General features: G+C 38.8%; 1 pseudogene; it reads right to left on the reverse strand.

Annotated features, from left to right (window-relative positions):
• LOC124982248 (ubiquitin carboxyl-terminal hydrolase 17-like protein 6) overlaps window positions 1–23,717 on the reverse strand; it is a 52,222-nt pseudogene that overhangs the window by 20,407 nt on the left and 8,098 nt on the right.

Here is a 23,717-nt window from a genome sequence, read left to right on the forward strand (position 1 = left end):
CTTAATGAGACCAGGACCTTAAACTCTGCTTCTCCACTTGGATGCACATAATTGACATTATTTGTTCAGTAGAGAAGAGGAGCAGCAGAACGATCTCCCCCAGAAATATACCAAGAGTCCCCAGGAGAGGCAGCAGACACATTGGAAGGAAGTGACAGAGCCTTGAGCCTGCTTGAAGGTGAGTCTCTCCCTTCTGCGCTGCTTCTTTCCAACTTTGGGCAGCACTTATTGGCTTCATTCCATGTCTCTTCTGCATGAGCCATCTGCTCCAATTTGCTCTGTACAATGTGATTCAAGTTTGTGTATTTTTCAGCTCTGATATTTCCAATTCTTTGTAGAGGGACTTGCACATCTCTCAATTACCTGCCAGAGAGGAATGGTTGAATTAAATTGCTGCACAAGACCAAATCTTAGTGCAGGATATTCTTACTTAGTGTGGGTGCATACACTCAACTTGTTTTCAAAACTTGCCAGCTATTAGAGTGTCCTCCAAATCACATTAGACAATTTTATTCCATACAAGTAGCAGGAACGAGCCTGTTAAAACCTTATAACCACACAAAATATTAAGAATGATTTTAATTTTCCAATTTTGCATGATTTTTATCATTGGATAAGCTAACATATTTATATTTTATCACCACACCTGGAACACTACCTCAAGTTGAAAATGACTACTTGTTATTATCTTACAGTTAACTTTCAAGTTCTATGTTCCATATCATGATTGACAGATTTTTATTTTCACTTGATGTAGAGCAAATACTAATGAATATTTTATGTGTCTGTCTTTTCCTGTAGCATGAAAGCAGGCCAATGCCAATTCAAACAACCCAGGGGAGATCTCTCCTAGACCCTGCCCACTTGAGTCAGCCCCCCGTCAACATCAGTCACATGAGACCATAGGTACTGCTGAGACTCTCATCCACACATCTGAACTTGTATCTCCTGGGCCCAGGAAATGAAAGGTAGTGGTTTTCCCTGGCACTTGACTGCCAGCATTAAGGCACTCTGGCCAAAATCCTGCCCTCCATATGAAGACAGCAGTCCCAAAGCCAGAGGGAGTCTTCTTCCAAGTTTTGAAAGTTTTGGAGTCATGTCATGCCTTCAAAAGGCATGATGTGGGCCAGGTGCACAACTCTCAAGCACTGTAGAAAAGTCCTAGTGTGTCCCAGCCACATGCCTGCAGATTGTAGCATGCAGAGGGGACCAGGACACTGAAGTGAGCACAGGCCCTGAAAAGGGACATGTCCTTGTACCCAGTGAGACTTGTCAAAATGCCCAAAAGAATCCTAGACTCAGTCAGAACCAGACTCCCCAGGAGAGTTCTCAGGGTCTTGGATTGGGGTCTCTCCAGTCTCTCCTACATCTGCCAGGTGTACGTGGACTAGGAGCAAAAGTGTCATTCTGGGATATATGACAATACCAGTCAAGATGCCCAGCAATGTCTGCACCCTCCAAGCAAAAGACTGGTCCTGAATTCCAGGCAGTCCTACTTCACATTCCATCATCCACCATCCATCTATGTTCCAAAACACACCCTTAGAATGGTCTCCAGTAGATTGGACACAGACAGGTGTAGCTCCCAGTTCATCACAGCTGCCTCCTTCCATTCTCCTGAGAAGACAACTTCCTGCTGAAAGCCCTCCCATTCTGGTGATGGCCAAGGGACAGGACTCCCATGTGTCTGTGTGCGTCTGCTATGAAGATCATCAGGTGTCTTGCTGCTCTGAGGACAGTGACTGGGAGTGAGATTTACACAGAAGGGGAAACTCACACTCCACACGCATGTTACTAGGCAAGCACTGTGGGGCTGAGGAGGCAAAGACACAGGGAGTAGGCTGCACCTAGAGAAGAGGAACCTTCCCAACTGTAGAATGGGTGCAACTGCTGAGTCCCAAAGTGCTGAAACAGACACACAGACATTGACACTGTAAATCATGTGAAAATAAATTGGCATTAATCATGGGCACTTAGTAAGCCAGCATTTGAGGGGTTTTACATGAAATCAGATGTAGGAAGATCTGAGTTGATATATATTATAGATAGTGAGCTGTAATGCAAATATAGGGTTTAAATTATTCCTGTTTTCCAATTGACTCATCTGAGGAACCTCTGGGTGATCTCTGTGGTCTCTATGTTTTCAGCAGAGCACTGCATCAGAAAATACCCCTTGACACTGGAGGATATCAGTGGAGTTCATTTTGGACAATATTTTCTGTTCATGAACTGGGATTTTTAAAAATCATTATAAACATATTTTATTTCGATGTTAATATTCTCCTCAATGTAGGAGGGAGTATCAATATTGTGACTGCTTACCCAGCAAATCCCCTTGAGAATCATTTCTCTTCAACATATTTATCTGATGAACCTGTACTCTATTTGCCTCACATTCTGAAGAAGAGTCTAAAATGAACAAATATGGCAATCATGTTTATTCATCCTGTGCACTTAAATATATATCACTGTATTTTCCCCTCATTCCTACTGAATTTTAAAAATTCTAGCCAAGATGAAAAGTTCTCTGTGAGTGAGTTTGTATTTTACTTAATACCTGGGCACTGGGATTTCAAAATACTCGCTGGGTGATTGCAAAAGTTAGCAGATTTGGTACTTTACTGATATTGGTTAGCACTGATCAGAAGTCATTGGCAAGCCATCTCCTTCTCTACCTTTGGAAACACCTCTGACTAGGGTCAAGAAAAGCTCTGTGGTTCTGCAGGGAAGATTAATCAAGTGCTTTTCCCTCCTCCCTGAGAGCACTGATGTTGGGGATAGTGTCTGGAGTGATGATGCTTCTTAAAACAAGACAGGGGATTCTAATGGAAACCAGGGAGGAGAAGTAGTGAGCTAAATATGGCTCCTGGAATCCTAAAGTGCTAGTCACCTCTAAGAAGCAGTACTCAAATCTAAAGAAGTAGGACTCTGGAACTCAAGGCTAGAACCATGGATTTAGATTTTTAATAAGATCACTGGCCAGACTGATGTTAGTTTCCTCCATATCTGTCTTGCTGAAGCTCTAAGCTGGGGAAGGCAGGCACAGCAAATGCAGCACCTCACATCAACCATCCTTCATCATCCAAACTACGGTAGGTTCCAGGGAAGCTTGCCATTTTTCTCCCTGAAAAAACTTCATTTCTATCTTAGTCAATTGGAGATACATATAGAAAGGATATTCGATGGTGAGGTCCTTTGGAAAAACTAGGCATTCTTTAAACAGAGTACCTTACACCACACTCTTTTCCCTCCTGTGTATTGGGAGTCCTGGGTGCAACAACTTACTGGGAACCTGAATGCATTTCATGACTCATTCACCTGCCCCTTGGTATGAGACATGTACAGTGATCTTGGCACATCCAGGACAGGAAAGAAGGGGTGGAAGTAGGGAGACATGAGAAGGAATAGGTAAGGGCAGTGCAGAGGAAGGAGGAAAGATTTCTAATGCCAACTCATCTCAGGAATACTGAGTACCGTAGGTCTCACAAGTGCAGTGTTCCACAAGTGAGAGGGACTGAGGTCAGTAGGCTGCTGCTGCAGCAACAGAACCTGAGAGGATTGGGGCTGTGTTGAAACTTTGTGTCCAGGTGCAGGAGTGGAGCTGACCCTCCCATCAAGCAGGTAGCATGGGGAGATGTTCCCTGGAGTGGAGTCTGGTGGTGCAATGGGCAAAGGGCATGGGTCTTCTGTGTGCCTGTGAGGGTGCCTTACAGCTGAGGCTGGGGGTCATTTGCTTCTTCCTTGGCAAATTTAAGAATTATCAGGATAGAATGAGATGCAGAGAGACAAAGCAAAAGAATGCACATCTTTTCAATGAAATAGTGTCAGAAAATTTCTCAAATACAAAGAATGAATTGGAAATTCAAATACAAGAGGCTTACAAGATTCCAAATGTGCAAAGTTTCAACAGAGCCATATCATGGCACATTGCAATGAACATGCCTAGTACCCAGAATAAGAGTTAAATTTTAAAGACTGTGGGGGGAAAATGTCAGATTATATATAGGAGAAAACAATTTGGATCTCAGCTCATTTTTCAACCCAGATCCTCAAAGCCAGGAGGCACTGGACCAAAATACACCAACCTCTGAAAGAAAATGGATACCATCCAAGATTCCTATATCCAGCAAAATTAAGTTTCAGATTTGCACATGAAATAAACCTACCTTGATGAAATCAAGTAAAAGAACTCGCAACCAGAAAACCTGCACATCAAAATATTCTCAACAAAACATTCCCTGAAGATAAAATTAAAAAAAGAAAACCAGTGAAGGGAGGAACTATAGTAAAGGAATAGTCAATCAAAAAAGAAAGTAATTGAAATTAAAAACTAGAAATAAACCCAAATGACCTGGAACACAAATCATATCTCTAAATAATCTTGAATATTGATGGCCTACACTCATCAATCAAAAGATATGGACTGAAATATTGGATTCATAAACAAAACCGAATGTATTTCTGTCTCCAGGACACTCACCGCATAGAAAAATACATCCACAGATTGACAGTAAGAAGTTGGGAAAAAAACATATCACCACAGGGACTGTGTAAACAAGCAGGGGATTCTATCTTCTAAAGTAGGTCAAGATATATAAGTTGTATAATTATAACTATACAATTTTAATGTTAATGCATTTTAGCATTCATAGGGTTGTTTTGATAGCTTCTTTTCCATTGATATGATTTCTTGCTTTTTCTTGATTAGACTTGTTAGATTTGTATCAACTTTTACTGTATTATTTCTTTTCTATTTCCCATGTTTCTGCTCCAACTCTTATTTTTTCCTTCCCTCTTCCTAATTTGAAAGTAAATTGATTTTTAATCTAACTTCTTTCTGAGACAAATACTTTCAGTTATAAGTGTTCATCAAGTACTATTTCATCCCAGAGATTATCAGATTTTTAAGATTTTATTATCACTTAGTCCCAAGCACCGTTTATTTAATTTTATTGTGCTTTCTTATTTCTTTGAGAAGATATTTATATCTGTGCCATTTAATGTTAAATAGTTGAGATATGGGAGTGGGGTTCTAGATATCTTAAGGTGATTGATTTCTAATGTAATGAATCATGAAGGAAACTCAGTCTTCATGATTTCAAACTTTTAAAATTACTCAAAGCTTATTTTATGACAGAATATGGTTCATTCCTCTGAATTTTTTAATTTTCATTTTTGTGTACAGTGCTCTAAAAATAACAAGTAGGTCCAGGTGGCTGATAATGTTGTTAAGCCTTCAATCTCATTACTCCCTCCAGCAACATAAGGGGATGCCAAACCTCCAAATATGATTATAGGTTTGTCTTTCTAAGCTTGATGAATTTTACTTCATGTAGTTTGAAATTTTGTTATTGGGTACATACACAGGCAGGATTTTTATGCTTTTTGAAGAAATTACTCTAGTATAGTTAAGAAATAATCCCCTCTACCTCTGAAAATTCTTTTACTTCAAATTTGCTTTATATGAGCAACTCTACTTCAGATTTCCCATGCTTATTTTCTTCTTTGTCTTTCAACATAATGGCGTATTGATATTAAAGTGTGACATATATATGGAGCATATATTTATTGCTTGCATTTTACAGTGTTGAACATTTATACATTTTAATTACAATATATACTTTATATATATTTATATTAATTATTAGTATAGTTAAAAAAAATAAACAAAAAATACCTGACATGATGGTCAGTGGAAAGTTGGGTAAATGAGAGTAAATGAAATTTTGATGATGTAATATTTTGGAAAATGGGTTGAATATTGGTACTGTCAGACTCAGAAAATTTTTGGAATGTTTGTATTGCAATAGCCCACTCTCTCATATATCAGAGGGAATACAGCAACAGTTTTATTTTATTGCTTCTTAAACTTTTCATTTTGAAAAAAAATAATGTATACATATATAGATATGTATATATACATATGAATGTATATAATATGTAATATGTGTATGCATAAATATGTATATTTCTATAGTCAATCTCTTAGGTGTTCCATTATGGTTTTTATTTTTTTATTTTTTATAAATATGATATTTATTCTGGAGTAAAGCCAATAAGATTATATACATAAAAATTTTTTAAATAGTTGCCTTAAGAAATTTTTGAGACTAGAAAATATAGATTCTGATGTTTCTTTTCTATAATTTGAATTGCCAAATAAAATTGTATTTATGATATACAACATGAGGTTTGAATAACATATACATTGTAGAATGACTTAATGTAGCTAATTAACATATAATCATTATGTTAATAATGAGTTTTCATTCTTGTGATGAGAAAGTATCCATTTTCAAACACTTTCAGAAAATATCCTGTATCAGTGATAGTCACTGTGTTGTATAATGAACTCTTGCATTCATTCTTTCCTTCTTTTTAAAAATTATTTACTTTTATTATTTTTTTAGTTTATTTTCATTGTAAAAAAATGGGAAACATGTTGTTTCTGTTTGTACATGGAGTAACAGCATACCATTTGCATAATCATACATTTACATAGGGTAATGATGTTTGATACATTCTGTTATTTTTTTCTTCCCGCCCAGCCCTCCCAACCCTCTTTCCCCTCTATACAGTCCCTCCTTCCTCCAGTCTTGCCCCCTCCCATCCCCCATTATGTGTCATCATCTGCTTATCAGTGAGATCATTTGTCCTCTGGATTTTGAGATTGGCTTATCTTACTTAGCATGATATTCTCAAATTTCATCCATTTTCCTGCAAATGCCATAATTTTATTATTCTTTATAGCTGAGTAACATTCCATTGTATGTATATACACCACAGTTTCTTTATCCATTCATCCATTGAAAGACATCTAGTTTGGTTCTACAATCTGGTTATTGTGAATTGAGCAGTTATGAACATTGATGTGGCTGTATCTCTGTAGTATGCTGATTTTAAGTCTTTGGGTATATTCCGAGGAGTGGAATAGCTGGGTCAAATGGTGGGTCCATTCCAAGTTTTCTAAGGAATCTCCACACTGCTTTCCAGAGTGGCTTCACTAATTTGCAGCCCCACCAGCAATGGTTGAGTTTTCCACATCCCCTCCAACACCTATTGTTGCTTGTATTCTTTTTTTTTTTTAACACAGAAAAAATTTTTTATGGAATCTCAAAAGAAATAAAGTAACACATATCAAAAAAATTCTAAATGGCAATTGATCATATCAGCACTTTAAATGTTGATTTCAATAACATTTTTAGAGGTTCCAATATTTTCATGACAGTAGAAAGGAAAGGCATAATGGGCAAACATTTAATGTGAAGGCTGAAAAATAGTGTTTAGATGCATTTTTGCTTAATCTCACTTTTTCTTTTTCTTTTTTTATTATTTTTTTTATTTTAAACAAATGGGATACATGTTATTTCTCTGTTTGTACATGGAGTAAAGGCATACCATTTGTGTAATCATAAATTTACATAGGATATTGTTGTTTGATTCATTCTATTATTTTTCCCCTTCACCCCCACCCCTCCCACCCATCTTTTCCCTCTATACAGTCCTTCCTTCCTCCATTCTTGCCCCCCTCCCTAACCCTAACTCTAACCCTAACGCAAACCCCTCCCACCCCCCATTATGTGTCATCATCCACTTATTAGCGATGTCATTCGTCCTTTGTTTTTTGAGATTGACTTATCTCACTTAGCATGATATTCTCCAATTTCATTCATTTGCCTGCAAATGCCATAGTTTTATCATTCTTTATGGCTGAGTAATATTCCATTATATATATATACACAGTTTCTTTATCCATTCATCAATTGAAGGACATCTAGGTTGGTTCCACAATCTGGCTATTGTGAACTGAGCAGCTATGAACATTGATGTGGCTGTATCTCTGTAATATGCTGATTTTAAGTCCTTTGGGTATAGGCCAAGGAGTGGAATAGCTGGGTCAAATGGTGGTTCCATTCCAAGTTTTCTAAGGAGTCTCCATACTGCTTTCCAGAGTGGCTGCACTAATTTGCAGCCCCACCAGCAATGTATGAGTGTACCTTTCTCTCCACATCCTCGCCAACACCAGTTGTTGCTTGTATTCTTGATAATCGCCATTCTAATTGGGGTGAGATGGAATCTTAGGGTGGTTTTGATTTGCATTTCTCTTATTACTAGAGATGTTGAACATTTTTCCATATGTTTGTTGATTGCTTGTAGATCTTGTTCTGTGAAGTGTCTATTCATTTCCTTAGCCCATTTGTCGATTGGGTTATTTGCATTCTTGGTGTAGAGTTTTTTGAGTTCTTTATAGATTCTGGAAATTAGTGCTCTATCTGAAGTGTGAGTGGCAAAGATTTTCTCCCACTCTGTAGGCTCTCTCTTTGCATTGATGACAGTTTTCTTTGCTGAGAGAAAGCTATTTGGTTTGAATCTATGCCAGTTATTGATTCTTGCTTTTATTTCTTGTGCTATGGGAGTCCTGTTTAGGAAGTCTGATCCTAAGCCAACAAATTGAAGATTTGGACCTAATTTTTCTTCTATAAGATGCAGGGTCTCTGGTCTGATTTCAAGGTCCTTGATCAATTTTGAGTTGATTTTTTTGCAGGGTATGAGTTAGTGGTTTAGTTCCATTGTGTTGCATATGGATTTCCAGTTTTTCCAGCACCATTTGTTGAAGAGGCTATCTTTTCTCCATGCATAATTTTGGCACATTTGTCTCGTATGAGAAAATTGTATTTCTTTGGGTTTGTGTCCATGTCCTCTCTTCTGTATCATTGATCTACCTATTTTGGTGCCAATACCATGACATTTTTGTTACTATTGCTTTGTAGTATAGTTGGATATCTGGTATTGCGATAGGCCCTGTTTCATTCTTCCTGCTAAGGATTGCTTTAGCTATTTTGGGTTTCTTTTTCTTCCAGATGAATTTCATGATTGCTTGTACTATTTCTGTAAGGTACACCATTGGGATTTTAATTGAAATTGCATTGAATCTGTATAGCACTTTTGGTAGTATGTCCACTTTGACAATATTAATATTGGCCTACCCAAGAACATGGGAGATCTTTCCATCTTCTAAGGTCTTCCTGAATTTCTTTCTTCAATGTTTTGAGTTTTCATTGTAGAGATCTTTTAGCTCTGGTTAGATTGATTCCCAAGTATTGTATGTTATTTTTTTTCGAGGTATTGCAAATGGAGTTGTTTTCCTCATTTTCCTTTCAGATATTTCATCACTTTGTGTATAAAAATACTTTAGATGTATGCATGTTGATTTTATAGCCTGCTATTTTTGCTGAATTCATTGATGAGGTCTAGAAGTTTTCTGGAGGAGTTTTTTGGATCCTCTTATTATAGAATCATGTCATTAGTAAATAGTGACAGTTTAAGTTATTTTTTTTTCCTATTCATATCCCTTTAATTTTCTTAGTCTGTCTACTTGCTCTGGCTAGAGTTTCAAGGACAATGTTGAATAGAAGTGGTGAAAGAGAACATCCTTGTCTTATTCCTGTTTTTAAAGGCAATGGTTTCAGTTTTTTCTCCATTAAGAATGATGTTGACCATGGGCTTAGCATAAATAGCCTTTACAATGTTCAGTTGTATTCCTCCTATCCCTATTTTTTCTACTGTTTTGAGAATGAAAGTGTGTTGTATTTTGTCAAATGATTTTTCTCTGTCAATTGAAATAACCATGTGATTCTTTTCCTTAATTCTATTGACATGATGGATTATGTTTATTGATTTACAGATGTTAAACCATCCTTGCATTATGGGGATGAACCCACTTGATCATAGTGCACAATTTTCTTTATATGTTTTTGGATACGGTTTGCCAATATTTTGTTAAGGATCTTTGCATCTATATTCATCAAGGATATTGGTCTAAAATTTTCTTTCCTTGATGTGTCTTTGCCTGGTTTGAGTATGAGGGTGATGTTAGCTTCATAGAACGAGTTTAGTAGGGTACTCTCCTTTTCTATTTCCTAGAGTACTTTGATAAGGATTGGAATGAGTTCTTCTTTGAAGATCTTGTGGAACTTAAATGAGAATCCGTCTGTTCCTGGGTTTTTCTTGGATGGTAGGTTTTCAATGGCTTCTTCTATTTCATTGCTTGATATTGATCTGTTTAAATTGTGGATGTCCTCCTGGATCAGTTTGGGAGAAGCATATGTTTCTAGAAATTTGTGAATGTCTTCATTAGTTTCCATTTTTTGGAATACAGATTTTCGACATAGCTTCTCAATATGTTATGTATCTCAGTGGTGTCTGTCATGATATTTCCTTTTTCATCACAAATTTTAGTAATTTGAGATTTTTCTCTCCTTCTCTTTGTTAGTGGGGCTAAGGGTTTGTCTACTTTGTTTACTTTCTCAAAGAACCAACATTTAGTTTTGTCATTTTTATTGAATTGTTTCTTTTGCTTCAATTTCATTGATTTCAGCTCTGATTTTAATTATTTCCAGTCTTCTACTACTTTTGCTATTATTCTGTTCTTCTTTTTCTAGGCTTTGAATCCTAGACACTTGCTCTGAATGATGGAAGCTGCTTTGGGGTTTCCAAAGTGATTTATCAAATGGTCTCATGAAGGATTTCATATACCGTGCATAGAATGCAAAAGGGAGTGGAGATGCTGGTGTACCTATTGAACTGTAATGTAAGTAGGAGGATCATGTGATTCTGTTTTCCTATGACTGAATTCAGAGCATCACTGTTTGATCACTGGGACCTCTGTCTTTGCAGAAGTGTCCTGGCATGGAATGGAAGGATTTGACCAGAGTATGTCAGTGGAAATGATTTAAGACTGTTTCCTTGTCCTCACTCATTGTGCTCATTTATATTCTTTGCAAATATGTACTTAAAATTCATTTTAATCTTAACACAATTCTCCCCATGTTTAATCGTGTCCATAGTTTGAGCACTTAGCTGTGCACATCCATTTGAAACTCATTTTTCTCCTCCAAGTGTACTTCCTGTATACTGGTGCTCAATCAGCATGAGTTGGAACCCCTTCAATGTGGCAATTCAGATCATTCATTGTGTTCAGTGAAGTATGTGTCACTGTATTTTCCTTTGTACCATAATAAAGTCATGAAATTACATAGGTTTACCCAGAAAAAAGAGTTTTTATCTTCATTTTGAGTCCTGAACCTTGAGGCTTTACATACTGTCCAGGCGATCCTACCATTCAGCAGTTGGGGAATCACTGCCATTGTGAGAAGGAGCACAGTTCTCTACATACATTAACCATGCCTAAACTTAAGAAACACTTCTGCCCAGTATCCACAATGAATCTGTGACACTCTGGGATAATTAAGCAGCTGATCTCTCCTTCCTTGCCAATGGGACTGACATTGGATTCCCTATTCAGAGACAGTGTCTGGGCTGGTAAAGAACTTCTTAATCCAGGCAGGTGACACCTGTGAGAACCCTGGAAAATGTTTAGCTGCTCATGGCTCCTGGCACCCTAAGACACTGCCACCTCTTTCTGAAGCTGGGCCCAATGACTCAGGGATGCTTCTGAACTGCAAGTCAGAGCCAGGGATTGCCATCTTCAAAACTATCAGTACTCTGCATTTATTAGTTCCTGACCCAGTCTATCCTGTAGTACTGATCTCATGGACACAGATAGAGCACAATCACTTCCTGCCACCATCTCTCTTTACTTCTGAAGACAACAGTTGGTTCTGGACAACTCACCATTTACTCCAGAATGATCATGCGATTTCTTAGCCTGAATAAGTGGAGATACAGAAAACATGATGTCTGACTAAGGCAGGTTTTAGAAAACTCAGTCCATTTTCTGAGTAGAGTAGGCTTTTCTGCAATTTTCCTGGTTCCTCAACTGTGGTTCAGAGAATCATGTTTACTGATGACTGTCCTGGGAACCCCATTAGTGTGTGAGTTCCTTCCCATACCCCTCTGTGTGAGCAAACTACAGTGACTGATACACATCCAGACAAGTATGGAATGGTACAGACTGCTGAGGGATGCAAATGTACAGTGTAGAGTGGGCAGAAGAAAGGTTTCTACTACCCACTGTTCTTTCAGGAGCAGCAAGCTCTGGGAAAACCTGATGGGAGCAATGGTTTAAGGAAGACTTATGTGGAAAACACCCAGCTTCTTCTGCAGTTATGGAACCTGAGAAAGGCAGGGCTGTGCTGGAATTTTCTGACCAGGTGCAGAAGTGGAGCTGGCCCCTTCCCTTGAGCAGACACAGTGGGGAGAAAGACCCTGTAGTGGAGCCTGCTTCTGTGATGAGCAGAGGGGGAGCACTATCCTGTGTGCATGTGAGACTTTGGTGAGAAGGCGGGCTGTGGAGTTTTGCCTGCAGACGGGAGCATCAATACATTTTATTGTCACAGATTATGTCCCTCATATTCAGTACATCTCCTTATAGTAGAAGACTTGAAGGTGTTTGAGGAAGAGTAGAGACCTGAAATCAGGGCTCAGGTGAGCAGCACCTTCCACTCAGGAGAAGGGAGTAGAGCAGAACTGCTCAGGTGTTGGTACTTGTGGTCACATGTTTTCATGTAGACCATCTTAAGGCATCAAGAAGCCATTTATTTTCTTCCTTTATCTGAAACTCAATCTTCCTCCAGGACTTACTGGAAAGGTTCACTGAGGTGCTGGAATGTGTGATCGTTCTGGAAGGAATAAAGGTTAAATACTGACTGTGAATTCAACACCTAGGTGGTAAGATACCTTCTCGACCACCCTGGAAGTTGTGGTGCTCGAGAACTCTTAACCTACTTCCTGGGGGTTATTCTGTTGCCTACTGCAGGGGACTGATCCATACATATACCTGATATGCGCAATGGTTAAGGGTCTGGATGTAGGGAATGTGTACTGAACCTAATTTGGGTCACTTCCCTATCATGACCCTACCCCAAAGACTGTGGTCTAGGTAAAGCATAAAACTATTAAGGGGAGAAGAATAGATGCCACCTTCTCTGGATGAAGGTGGGAGGACCGTCCTCCTTCCATGTACCCAGCTCTGTCATTGTTTTTTCAACTAGACCAACAGATGTTCCCAAAACAACCAGCTTGCTGACAGGGGAATTGCAGGCATAGATTGGACCCTGTTGACTTCTCTTGCTTCAAGCAAATGCCCATGAAGATACACTCAAAAAGCAATGAACAACTGTTATTACTGCAGACATGGCTAGAAACATGAACCATGTGGAAAATGGATCATCCTACTTTTTCTTTTTTATTAAATTATTTTCTTTCTCCTTTATGTTGTCTCCTTTACATTTATTTTATTCTTCTTTCTTTCTCCTTTTTTCTTTTTCTTCCTTTTTCCCTCTTCATTTGTTTCTTTTTCTTTCTTGAATTTTGTGTTGTGTATTTGACCAGTAGTGTTTTACCACTCAACAATGTCCCCACACTACTTTCCTCTCCTTTTTCTCTCCAGTTATCATCTTTTGTCTATCTGCATTTATGATTTTCTCACCAAATGTGAAATTTTTACTTGTTCATCTTTGTCTTTACCTTGTGTTAGAGTAAATAAAATTTAAATGAGAGATTATTTACTTTCTAAGTGCAATCTAGGCACGTACATATTTTAGGTGTTTTTTCTTAAAGGGGTTTCCAGTTTCTGCAAAGGGGAATGGTGGTATAATACCAGGATATTGAACAGGAGGAATACAGGTAGGGTCCAGAAGGTAAAGTGGGGCTAGGCACTCTCTTCTTATGACCTTGCAATTGAGAATATTCATATGATTTTTCTCCTGAGTGAGTTGCTTCGTGGTGTCTAAGGAAAGTGTTCTGGCTAAAAGCTTTGTAACACAGATAAAATCTGTATCATAAATGTAATGTAGAATCTCCTGCTGACTAGATTTAAGGTATAGATTGAAGGCTTTCCCACACATGGGTGTATTTTCTTATGCTTTCCAAAATCAGAAGAGCACCTGAAGACTCTCCCACCAGAATGATGTTTATGTGGTTTCTGCCCAGTATACATTTTCCTGTGAATTCTAAGGTTAGATTTATTAATAAAGGGTATTCCAGAGATGACATTGAATGCCATCTGTACATTAAGAGTTATCTTGCATCGTCTAAGTGTAGAGTGCGGGCTGAAGACTATTGCGGGATAATACACATAATATTTGTATGGTTTCTTTCCTGTGCACCTTATCTCATTAATCCTTGGGTCATATGATTTATGGAAGATTTGGTCACACATGTGGGTTTTATACCTTGGGGTTTCTGTGTCCTCTCTCTCATATTGTCCAACTTCAGAACTGTATCTGAAGATTTTCCCACAAAAATGAGTGTCATAGAGTTTCCTTTCAGTTTGATTCCTTTGTTTTCTCTAAGATCAGTGAACACTCACTAGGTCATTGTCCACACTACTGATGGTCTTCCTTTGCTTTGTGAGTTAAACAACTATGAATGGATGGAGATTTGTATACTACATCATCTGGTGTATCATTCCATTCAAATAAATCTTCGTATGTATGTGATCACTTTCGTAAAATATTGAATATTGTTTATGTATTCCTTATAAATCCATACATTAATTTCTATATATTTGAACATTTATTGAACATAATTCCCTAAGTACAAAAACCATTATTTCTACTTTCATGTGCATACTTCATTACCATGAATTATGACAATTCCATTCTCTTTGGTATGATCATAATGCCAGGGCTGTTTTAATTGCTTCTATTTATTGAAAGACAAATATATAATCAGTACTTTGAAGTGAACCACAGTTTATAGATCTTAAATATTTGTTCTGAACTCATTCCTATTGTTTTGTGTATTGAACCCATGCAGAGATTTTGACTGTTGGTTTAATTTCAGATAGGGAAGTTTGCTCAGTCACTAATTTTATCACTGTGTCGTCTTCACTGTACAAGAGATTGCATGCAAGAGTCAAAACTGCACCATTCCTCACTTGTGACACCTCCCATTATCAGTTCTCTCTGGAGCTCCAAACTCTGTCAATGACATTCTGGTATGTGTATCCAGTCCCCTTCTTCAAATATAGAAGGTGGGCCAGTCTTGGTGATGTTCTGCATTAATTCTAGTGACTCTGGATCCTGAGCCTTGAAGACTGCAAATCCCAATACAGATTCAGCAATTTAGCAAGACCCTAAAAAATTTAGCAAGTCCCTTTGTCAAAATAAAAAATTAAAAGAGTCTGGGTGTTTAGCTCAGTATTAGATCATCAATTACCAGTAACAAAAGAAACAAACAAACACAAAGAAAAAGAAAAAAGAATGTAGAAGTAGCAGGGAAAGAAGGATGAAAGGAAAGAGGAAAACAGGATAAAAGGGAGCGTGAAGACATAACAAAGAGAAATAGAATAAATAGAAGAAAGATCCTTTTTTCACAAGGTTTATTTTTCTCAACAGCCCTCTGCAGTAATCAATTCATCTAATATTTGAATTTTCAACTTCACTATGTACTCAGGAGAGAGTAGACAGAAAGGGTTCATGTATTTCAATTCTGAGAATCACATTTCCACCCAAATCGTGACATTTGTGGTAAACAATGTGGTAAACACCACAAATATCATCACACCAAAGTTTTTAAATATCAGGGGTCCAGGCCATAGAGGGCTCCGTTCTCTCTCAGTGCATACTGCTGTTTTCATGATGAGTGGGGCTAGTTGAAGTATAACCAACTCATGCCCTCATGCTTACTGGGCAAGAACCAGAACAGTAAGGTTGTTCCTTCAATGCCTGCAGAAATTCTCAACAGTTCAATCTATACCTGAAATCCTTCTTCCAGGGGCATGGCAGTATGTGGAACACTTGTGGGTCTAGTGGAAGATAGGCTATTTATGGGGAGAATGGAGGAGGAATGCCCCAACAACAACAACCACAGAAGTTAGAATCCATTCTTGATCCCCATATGTTTGTAATCACCCTGTTAGGACCAGTGTCACCTAGGGGTGGAACTCAATTTGTAGGTGACCCACATAAAGGTCAGATAAAAATTTCCTGGTTGCAGAACCTTCAACATGACACAGCTGCAGGTATTTTCATTGCACACTCCTCTTTTGATGGGCTGACAGATCTGGCTCCATGAGAATACTGTAGGCCAGACTCTAAGGGAAAAGACTAAACAGACTCCATTTTGCTCTGAGACTCCATGTAACATAGGTAAGAAGCTTCTCCCATAGGAATACCCCACTTCTCTACCCATCATCAGTTACTTAGCATGACATGTTAAGCAATACAAAATGAGCAGTCTTATGTAATAAAAATTTGCTCTCTTTTGATTCCTACTGCTCTTGAACAATGTACCATGTGAACGGTGATTGTGTGGATGTTAGTAACCACTCTTTAGCTTGGACCTAGGAAAGGGTCACTTTGACTCACTTCACCCACTGTTGATGATCTCATGATGTTAGTTTGTAATTTTGAATCATAGAAACTGACTCTTATGATTGATGTGATTTTTGGTATAAGAACCCCTACAAGCCTATGGTCTTGGCTGTCTTCCCAAGGGCCAATTTTGGGGACGTTGTGTTTCTGGGTCTACAGCACCACCACTTCCAAAATCCTCTGAGAAGGGAACTCAAAACTGAGGTACTGACGTTATAGTCAGTGTTTAATATTACTCCTTCCTGAAAGTTCCCACATTCTGCACTTCAGTGAACATTTCTCGAAGTACTTGAGGAACACTGAGTTTCACAGAAAGAGAGAACTAAATATCTTCACAGAAGTCTTAAGATGGGATATACTGAAAGACTTGGCCATGAGTATCAACACCTGAGCAGCTCTGCTCTACTCCCTTCTCCTGAGTGGAAGGTGCTGCTCACCTGATCCTTGATTTGAGGACTCCACTCTTCATCAACATCCTTCATATCTTCACTTGTCAGGAGATACAATAAAACAAGGGACATCGTTGAAGGTATGAGGACATAGTCTATGAGAATACAATGTCTTCATACTCTAACCTGTAAGGAACCTCTCCAGAGTCAGTATATTTTGCACGGCCTTAGATGAAGTCAGCATACTGGTGCACTTCTGCTCATCACAGAAGCCGGCTCCACTGCTGAGTCCTTCTCCCCACTGTGCCTGCTTAAGGTGACGTTCAGCTCCACTCCTGCACCTCGGTGTGAAATTGCAGAACAGCCTTGACTTCCTCATGTTCACTAACTGCAGAAGTCACCTGGAGTTCTCCCCATCTTACTCATTTAATAATTTTATCCCTGAGGAAGGCCCAGAACTCAGTACTCCTGAGAGCAGATCTGGCAAAAGATCTCTTTCCTCTCCCTCTCTCCATGATTCTTTCTCATTCCTCCACTGTCTGTATCCTTCCTTCCTTTCCTGGATTTGCATCTGCCATTCCATGTTGCTGTCATCAAAGTGTATGTGAATGAACTCACAAACTACTTGGGGTTCCCAGCACAGGCACCTGTAAATATGACACTCTGAACATCAGGTGAGGAAACAGGAAAGGTGAAGTCAAGTCTGCTCTGTTGAAACAATGTATATTGGTTTCCTAAAGCTGCCTTGCACAGACATCTGTTTTTATATATCTCCATTTATTCAGTCTCAGATACCCAGTGATTTTTCAGGGAGCATATGGTGAGTGCCATAGGAAATGCTGTAGTATTTTCAAAACATATTTAAACATTGTTATATGTTAGGGAATCAGGCCTGTGGAACATGAATTCCAGGGACCTTTAAGATCCTAAAAGTTTTTCTGGAGTCACATGGTATAGAAAGGAATTAGAATAATGGAGGAGAATATGCAAGTTTGAGTACACTGTGCCAGATTTCAACAAAAGGACAAACATTTGGGTGAATAAGTTAGATAAGGTGCCTGCTGACATCATTGCAGGGCCCTAGTCTACCTGTGAGGAGGTCCCAGGCTAGGATTTCATGGGTTGGAAAGTAGACATTGAGTGGTAGAGGTAGAGTGATTTGTTATCTCACACAGACTCTAACCCATGTCACCACTTTGCTTCCCTTTTACACACATCTACAATACCCTATGGTCTTGCTATTGTGGGGATCCCCTCTACTCAGTTCTCCTCTTCTTTTGCTTCCATTCTGGTTTTAATGAGCCTTTGTCACACAAGCTGGAGGAACCCCCTACCCACTGATTCATGTTGTTGAAGTCAGTTGCATCTTCCACAGATGCTGAGATTGGGATTTCCTGAGTCACAGAGAAAATAAAAGTAAATTCATAACCATAGAGAAAATGGAATCGCTCTTGGACATTCTTCACAATTTGATCTTGAGCAGAACTGTGATCACAGAGAAGATCAGAAGAATATGTGCAAGACCACTGGGTATGTGAAGAAGGAAGAAGGGCAACTACTGAGTCTGAGCTACAACATTTTCCTCCATGCTTTCATAATCTTGTTGAAATGAATGCAGAATTTGTATTATTACCATATCCAATTTAAAAAATGAGAGAAAACTATGGCTTGAAAAACTACAATAAGAGATAAAAAAAAATATGAAGGGTGTAATTGTAATATATTCAGTTAAAAATGAAGGGATTTTTACTACGGATACCAGGGGAATTCAGAGCATGATTAATCATGCTTTCTATTTTAAAAAAATCTATGTCCTTTCCTGGAAATTCTAGTAATAATAGAATAATTTCTCCAAATATATGACTTATAAAAACCAACCTTGGAAAATATTTCAAAATGCAGATATACAGATAACAAACACAGTGTTGGATCAATGGTAATGAAACTGCCAAAACGGAAAAGTTCAGGATTGGATGGGCGCACTGCTGAATTTCACCAAACTTTGGGAAATGTTCTATAGCAAGGCACCTCAAGCTTTTCCATAAAAAAAAAAATCAGGAAATAGTTCCAAACACCTTCTGTGATGCCAGCAGGATTCTCTACCAAAACCCAACACAAAGAGCAGAGAGCGAGGAATGATAGATATTCAACTGCAAAGAACAGTGAAATTCTGTTATTTTGGAAGACATTAATCATGGAATCCAAGGACATTGAGTGCTACACTGAGAAGACAAATGGTTGCTTTTGTGTGTGGAAACTAAGGGGAGAAATGAGCAAAAGTTAGAAACTGAACTGCCAGGGACAGGGCAGGGGATAGGAGTGGAGGACAGAGGGGAGGAGGATATGGGTAGAAAAACATGGGGTGTACATGACCAGGGGCTTACATGTGAAAGTGTGGAAAGATCACAGCAAATCCCATTAACTTCTGGCATTTGTAAGTGTTCCTCACTAGTGTTTCCAAATACCCACAGTATAAATCACCAGTTTTCACTGGCATTCACAACCCGCCTACAGGTATCAGAATGCAGGGATAAATACGCTCTGAAATATTAATATTTTTTGAATATATTAAATATACAATGATTTATTTTAGCCTTCTCAGCAGATACACAGTTTAAAATGAAACAATCCTTAGCTGAGAACTTAAACCTCTGGCACTCCTTTTTCTCCCATCTAGTAATTTTTTCAGCAATAATCTGAAGAACACCTGGACAAAGGATACCAACCTGAGATCTCACTATCCTGGTCTTTTCTGCGAGAAGGTTGTCGAATAGGTGCCTGTTGGACACATAACACAGGGGGAGATGCATCTGGCAGTATCCAGGGGAATGTACAGTGAGGAAGGATCAGTGGCCTAGATTTTATACTCCCCCAGTGTCATTAGTTGGTCCAAAACACTAATGCAATCAACCTAATCAGGTGCAATTTCCTGTTTATCCCCCAAAGACTCAAACTTTTGCATCCCACCACTATATTCAGGGTACCAGATTGTGTCCTTGATACATGCTGCATCTCTGACCATGGTATTTATATTTCTGAGGCAATTATTTTATTAGAAGCAGATTGTAAATACACAGATAGGATGATTTGGAGACTCTACAAAGATTGCACATGCAAGGTTTTCTAAAGAGCTTTCAATTTTTTTTATTTTGCTTTCTGAGTTATGAAAGATTCTTTCCTGGCATTTTACTTAATCATGACTAAGTTGAGAGAAATAAATTGCATTCTTCAATTATTTATGAGAACTCTACTTGTCATTGGTGAATATGAATGTCAGATTATATTGAAGCATACTTGTTTTTTTGCAGAGTTTGTAGTGACACTTCTGGATATGGAACAGCTGACAATGACCACATGGCTGAAGGATAGCCTACTGCTGAGTACTGATGTCCCGGGTCTCCCATGAGATTCAAGTGGGGTTTCTGATTTCCAGGGCAGGAACAGGGTGGGTTTCTGGCATCAGCCCTCCTCCTAGAGAGACCACAGGGGTCCCTCACTGGCTAAGTACATTGTGAAAGCTGGGAAATACTATAGTGCCCTCTTCCATGTCCAGTGGTCCAAACCTGCCAGTGACTAACAGTCATTCCCAGCACTATGCCACTCCTTTCCTGCTCCTGTCTCTCTCTTTCTGGGTCCCTAAGACTCCAGAAACAGAGAATTTCCCTTTTAAAAGCACTTGGGGCTGTCTAACAAGCTCATTCCCTTAGTCACCTGAGCACCACAATTACCTCAAACATCACAGAAACTGATTGCAACCCCTGTATCATGACTCCTTTATAATTTCTTCCAAATAGAGTTAGAGCCATTTCTAAAATATTTTTTTCTCAATCAAACCAGTATGGAAACTGTTCATCAGACTTGCAAGAAAATTTGTTTCAATAAATAAAAATGAAAATTATATTCACGAAGTTCTTTTTAATGAATACAAAGCATAATGGTATGGATACCTAATTAGTATACTGGATCTTCAAATATATATACATATAATCACACACACACACATACACACACACACACACATACACATAGAGAAATACAATTCTTTTCCAGAATTTTTCCTTTTCCTCATTTTGTTTGACCTAATTCAAGTGTCCTCCCAACATAGCAGCCCCAGTCCACTACTTGCAAATTTTCTTTATCACCTAGAGTTCTTTTAAAGTTCCTGAACAATTCTGATAACTAAACCTGCTTCTGTGCTTAAGATGCTTCACATATAGTAATTGAAGAAACAACTCTCATCACCTCTCCAGAGAATGCATTGTTCACACCCAAACCTTGCTAATCCAATTAAGTGCTAAGAAGTGATTAGTGGATGTGACACCAAGTGAATGGGTGTGATGGGTAGACTAGTTAGTACCTGAGGATCAGGAAAAGCATGCCCTTTGAAAATCATCTCAAAAGGAGAAGTGTCTCTCTTCCTCTTGGGGTAAGGCAGGGACAACTTGGAGGCATTGATGCTGGTGACAAGGAGGCAGCTTCTCTCCAGTGGAAAGGCCTGACTCAGTTTGATGACTTTATTAAACCACCATCTTCTCCATCAAATGGAGCTGATGCTAAAGTCCACTTGGGTCCTCCTCTATGTGCAGAGTCATCAGTGTCACCTTGGCAGATGCACACTTGATAAACAATTTGTCTCCCCTGGGGACACAGCTGGCTCCCAGGGAGAAAGTGTCTGCCTGGAGAGACCTTCTGAGACTGCCTTAGGGTGTGAGATATGGGAGGCCCCTACTCGGAGAGTACAGCTCTGCAGAACGGACACACCCTCCTCATTAAATGCAGAAAGTGGAGGAGAGTGTATGAGTGCAGGAGATCACAGAATCCATCACAGGCAAGGGAAAGTATTTGGGTAAATATAGGAAGGTCAATGATGGCAAAGGTCCCCTAAAGGACACCCAGAATTTACAGTGCTCTGAGATATTCCCAAGAGATTGCCACAGGACCAATGGAGTTCTTTTTGTTTCTTGTACTTGGGGATGGCACTCAGGTGCACTAGACAACTGAACCACATTTCCAGCCCTCTTTGGTATTTTATACAGAGACAGGTTGTCATTGATTTGCACAGGTTTCCGCTCTTGCTCAGATTTACTTTGAATTTATAATTCTCCTGCCTCAGCCTCCTGAGCCACTGGGATTACAGACATGTGGCACAATGCCTGGTTACACTGGGATTCCTGGAATTCATGAGAGAATAGAATCTCAGGACGTGTCTCAAAGGCATAGACATATAACAAAGTATATACATATTCATGGGAGAATGGGGCATCCGAATTGAGAGATGCATGGGGGTCAAGCAAGGCACACACACTCAAGGTAGAATATGACCCCTCCACAGGGAGAGAGAGCTACATCTTTGTGTGGGGTGTTAATTCCTGAGAGTGACAGCTTTCAGGGGCTGCAATGGACATGGAGGAAGGCTGTGGCCACACCATGTCATGCCACCCTGGCATCAACTTCCACACTGCTCTTATGCTACAATGCATGGCTCAGGGCTGTAGGCCAAGGTCATGTGTCTCAGAAGTTGCAATGGTTCATGGAGCTTTCTGTATTTCAATGGCACATGTGTATTCCCATTCAGATTCAGTGTCCCTGCCTTTATTCCCATGATCCTTTCATAGAAACACCCAGCCTACAAAGTCAGTGACAAGATTGCACCTTGGGTTCAGATACCAAGATGAGGTGAGCAGGCTGGGCCTGGTAAATAGGAACTACCTATGCTGTGGAATCAGTCAAACTGGAACTCTAGAGCCTGATGGGCAGATCACTTAGACACTGATTCTGGATAATGGGATTGCAAATGTGCTTTAAATCTATGAGTTATTCAAACTGCTCATGAAGGTCAATTCTCTAAGCCCATTCATGAAAAATGGAGTTGATGGGCAGCTGTGTGTAATTAAACCCTCATAAAAAAAATCTCTCCTGTGCAAATGACCTCACATGTGGAAATACTGGATGTGTCTTTTCTGAGATCTCTAAATTCCTAGCAGTGGACTGATGTGGGAGTCCAGGGTCCTGATTCCAACCCATGTCAGTGGATATCATTGTGGAATTGATATCCACTCAGAATTGCACATTGTGAGATTATAAAGCCACCATGACCCATGCCTAATTTAGTTAAATATTTATACAATTCCTCCCAAGGTGGACATTGGTCACATACTTTGTCTCCTTAGTTATGCAAGTTTCCTTCCAAACCATGAGGTAATAACATTTCAGGAGAGGTTATGCCTGAACAATGATTCTCTGTGCCTCCAGTTAGAATACCTCATGGCTGAAGATGAGTGTTCACATTATGGTGGAATTGGAACAGTCACCAAGTCAATCTTAAATCAGGAGACAGAACCATCTTGATTAACCAGCTGGCAGTCCAGATTCACCAGCTGGCCAGACAGAGGGGCAGGTTGTAATACTATACCCTTTGACACCCTCCAGTGTTTAGAGTACACATTTTAGACCACAAGTAAAACATGTCAGCATGTTTCTCATTAATAGCTGTTGCATGATTCCAAACTACAAAAAAAAATCATGATATCTAGAATCACAAGAAGAAGGGGAAGTGGGTTAAAATGGCTTTAGTTGCGTACAAGTTAAAGAATGGTTACTAATATCTAAACTATCATTTATGATAGAGTACCTTGTCCAAGAGAAATGGGAACAAAAAGAGAATATTTTTAATCTTAAAATAGATCATGCTCTTGTTATCTTTTTAAAAACACATTTAAATATTTATATCTCAGTGTAAAATTACTGTTAACAAAAACTTGTCTGGAGAACACCAGATTCAACAAATTCTTCTTTAAACATTTTATTTTAAAGACTTGTATAACTGGAAAATATGAGCACATTTAATACACAAAGAAGAGATATAGAATCATTTCATTGATGTTTTATATTAAACAAGTGTAGCTTTCAAATAAAAATTTAGACTTTAAAATGTAGTATAATACTCTGAAATAACAATTGCTGTTTAACTAGCATTTTATGAACTCCAAACTTCTAAGACTATCTTCTTTAAAGAATAAAACATAACAGACATCATGTTAACAGTAAA

Source organism: Sciurus carolinensis, chromosome 4 (genome assembly GCF_902686445.1).
Source record: "Sciurus carolinensis chromosome 4, mSciCar1.2, whole genome shotgun sequence".
NCBI classification, from domain to species: domain Eukaryota; kingdom Metazoa; phylum Chordata; class Mammalia; order Rodentia; family Sciuridae; genus Sciurus; species Sciurus carolinensis.